Genomic DNA, 4,254 nt, shown 5'->3' with positions numbered 1-4,254 from the left:
TATTCTGCTGTTCTACTGTCTTCGCTTGTTGTATTCTTTTTTTGGTTGTGAATAAGTATTTGTGGATGGTGGGCACACAATAGGCATCACTTTTTATTTATGTATATTCTTCACATAGGTGCCCTGAATAGTGGAAATGTAAAAGAGATGTTTCTGTTTGGGAGCCCAGAGTTTTTAGAAGTTTGATATGTTTTCAGCAGAAATTAGTTGTGAAGCTTAGCAACACCATTTCCTACCTTATATCTACATACTGGTAATCCTCAAGCATTTCTTTCTGACTTGAGCGTTATCTTGCTCTTCTGCACATTTTGTCCTATGTAGTCCTTTAAGCTCTGATCTGGACAGTCCAGCCAGCCTGATCTCAGATGTCAGAAGCAAAGCAGGGTTAGACCTGGTCAGTATTTGGATGAGGGGACTGCCAAGGAATTTCATGATTGCTATGCAGAGGCAGTGGCAAAACCACTTCTGAGTATCTCTTGCCTTATTTTATTTATTTATTTCTTCGATTCGTATCCCGCCACTCCCCAACGGGCTCGTGGCGGGTAACATGGTCTTAAAACACGGTCTTTTTGGTGATTCCAAAAACAGTTGTCACTTGTTTTGACCATTTAGACTGATACTGTAGGCTTTGGCACTCTAGACTTCATAGTTGTTTTTCTTCCCTATTTAGCATTTTCCTGTGCTTGAATGTGGACCATTGTCCAAGCTATCTGTCTGGAGATAAAAGTAATCTTTCTTTGACTACATTATCCCAAGAGGAAGGTGTGATGTTATGAACAAGCTGCAACTTCTGTTTAGAGCAATTATGAATGTTTAAGGGATGAGCTTTGTTTTGCTTTTCCCAACAAAAGATTTAAAAGATTAAGAAGTGCTTGCTTTTTTACTAGATGGGGAAATGCTCCTGGGATATCATGGTGCCCTAAAGTTGTAGGATAGAGGAAGGCGTCCTGAACAGAAAACCCACCTGAGGGGCCCATAGTTCGATTGTAAAGCATATGGATAGCTGCTGCCAGTCAGTAAACAGTGGGCCAAATGGAACAAGGTTTTGGCTTGATCAGATTCCTCAGCACAGTTTGGTAGTGGAAAAGTGCTCTCAGGTCACAGCTGACTTACAGTCACCCTGTAGTATTTTCAAGAGGAGATGGTCACAGATGGCTTGTCATTGCCTGCCTCTGCATAGCAACCCTGGAGTTCCTTCTCACATCTAGATCCTAGGCTGCCCACATCAGTTTAAGAAGGGAGAATGACCTCGATAATATGCCAGCTGCACAGGATCAGGCCTGATCTTGTATTTCGGCTCCTGTTATAGGTCTGGTCATGGGCAGAGGTGCAAACTAAAGGTAGGAGCCTGTGGCCCTAAGAACCAGCCCAGTGGATGTTAGACTAGACCAGAAGGTCATAATTTATACTGTTACCTTAGGTTGTATTTTGCAAGCCAATTTATGGGTCTGCGCTGAGTGTACTAAAACTAAACAAAATAAGGCTCAGTGTCTTATGTAGATTATGACACTCTCACGGGTGAGAGTCAAAGCCAAGAGGGGGCAGGAGCAGGATGCTTTGTTCCCTTGCTCCCCTTCTTGCCCTGCTCATTCCCTTAAGCAAAGGAGAGATAAGCTCAACATGCTAGAGAAGCAACCAAACCAGGCTCAGGCACTATTCTATCCTGGATAGCCCAGGCACACCCAATTTCATCAGATCTCGGAAGCTAAATAAGGTCGGCCTTGGTTAGTATCTGGATGGGAGACATCCAAGGAGAATGGAGGCAGGCAATGGCAAAACACCTCCAAACATTGCTTGTCTTGGTCACTGGACAATCCTACAGCTGCACCATATGGTGAATAAATGGTTAATGATTAAATCTATCCCATGCTGCTAGCAACTGAGTCTCTTGAGACAAGCCCTGGCTTGCAGCAATGCTAGTATCACCCAAGGGCTTGGCTTGCTCTCAGCCATTAGTGATGCAGAAGGCAATGAGTATGTTCCCGGCAGGAGCTGGATCTAAACCAGGGGTAGTCAAACTGCGGCCCTCCAGATGTCCATGGACTACAATTCCCATGAGCCCCTGCCAGCGAATGCTACCCCTGATCTAAACCCAGTTTGACTACCCCTGATCTAAACCATACCCCAGCCTGCGTCACTGGGCAAGTAGATCCCATGAAGGAGAATAAAATTTAAGACCCTCTGCTCTAAGGCATAGCTTGCGTCTCTTGAGAAACCAGGAAGGGACAATGTGAGAGAGAAATAGAATACCCGACATGCAGTTGCTTATCTTTTCTGACTTTTTAATTCGGTACAGATAATCAAGGTTAATGCTTGGGAGGTTCTGATAAGACTGGAAAGGGTATAGACTAAACGGGCAGACTAAATTATGTCCTCTTTTGGAGGGGATTTTCTCCCTGATTTGATGACACTGGGATAAAAGAAAGGTTCATAAAACAGCATGTTGTGTTTAAAATACCATATTTGCCGGCATATAAGACGACTGGGCGTATAAGACGACCCCCCAACATTTCCACTCAAAATATATAGAGTTTGTTACATTACATTACAGTACTATGGGCCACTATGGGCAGCTATGTCTATCCCAACTGAAGTGCACCCGGCGTATAGGACGACCCCCCCACTTGGAGCCATGTTCTTCAGGGGGGAAAAGTAGTCTTATACGCCAGCAAATACTGTAGCTCTTGTTAGATAGGAACTGACCTTTTCTGCCAGAAATGTTTTATTGGCTGTGCAGAAGGGGGATGGGGGGTAAGGACCTGTTAGCCTTGCTGTTGTAAATGGGGAAATGACTGCAATGATTTTTGAGTTTCCGTCCTGTATTGTTAAACTCTAAGAGCCGTGGATGTTCCACAAAACGGTTATTCCACGAAACAGGGGCCATGTTTTCAATATCTGGAAAGCAGAAAGTTTTGAGTCACAATTGCTGTTCAAGTATGTTGGGCTATGTATGTATGTATGTATGTATGTATGTATGTATGTATGTATATATTTGTTATATTTATATACTGCCCTCCCCGGAGGCCACTCCCTGAAACTAATTAATCTAGTTTGGTTCCTGAACATTCTGGGAGATCTGGGCATTCTGAGAAGGAACTCTGCTGATGCCTGGGTGGAGACTTTCTAGGGCAGTGGATAGAATTCTTTGTCCAATGAGATGGTTCACCTTGGTGTCGGGATAATGTGTAAGGGGCAAGGAAGATGGATAGAGATTTGGTGATGAAAAAACTTCAAGACACTTAGCATGGAGCTGTGGCAATGGTAGCAGGCAGCAAAGAAAAATTACTTTCCCATTTTAATTTTGTCAGCTGTCAGTTTTTAGATGTTTATTGCCCGCAAAATGAACAGAATTAGTCATTAACAATGTTTATCTGCAGTTCTTTGCTGATGAAACCTTTCAGATGCATTCTGACTCCTTTTGTGTTTTAGGTTAGGTATCTGGTCTCTTTATGGATGGTTTTGACCTTATGCCTTGAATTATGCTGGCAGGATTCTTCCTAGTGTGGAGGCTACTACCCTTCAGCTCAGCAGATTCAAAGTGAGCCTTTGCACAACTTCTTTTAAACATTAAATAAAATGGTGGCAAACCTGATCACAAATCTCCAATGTAAAGTGTAGCTTGAGCCGTAACAGGGAGCAGGGACAGTTCCTTTCTCCTGTTTAATCTTGCTATACCATCTAGTTTTTCAGTCTGGATTCTATGGTAATAGTTAACAAAATGGGAGTTGTTGAAGCTGAATGTAGAGGGTGGGCTATGTTATTAGGGATGTGGCCAGAAAGCCAAAGTGGTGGCAGTCTGAAAAAGTTTGGGGACTACTGGTCTAGACTGTTAGGCCTGCAGTCTCCATGGTAATGAGGAAGTCAGAGGAGCACACGTTGATATCAAATAAGGGTTATACGGATCTGTGGTTAGGTTTTTCAATGCGCCCAGTCCTCAGACATGAAAAAATAATGATATTTACCTGGATTTTCCATATATGAAACAGAATTATGTGTATCAATGCAACTGGGCAACCAATAATTACAATATTGCCTATTGTGGATGAATAGTTCCCTTTATTTTATTTATTTTTCAATTTGTACGTCACCATTCCCCAGGGGGCTCAGGACAGCTCACAACAGTTATAAATAACACATAAAATTATATAAAATCAATAAAACCATATAAATCATAACATTCCTGACATTAAAACTAAGTCTTGCCATTTAAGACAAACTGCCTCTTCTTCTTTAGAGAGAGAGGGGGTCACATCT

The sequence above is a fragment of the Paroedura picta genome, chromosome 9 (genome assembly GCF_049243985.1).
Source record: "Paroedura picta isolate Pp20150507F chromosome 9, Ppicta_v3.0, whole genome shotgun sequence".
NCBI classification, from domain to species: Eukaryota; Metazoa; Chordata; class Lepidosauria; order Squamata; family Gekkonidae; genus Paroedura; species Paroedura picta.
This window is presented reverse-complemented; position numbering follows the sequence as displayed.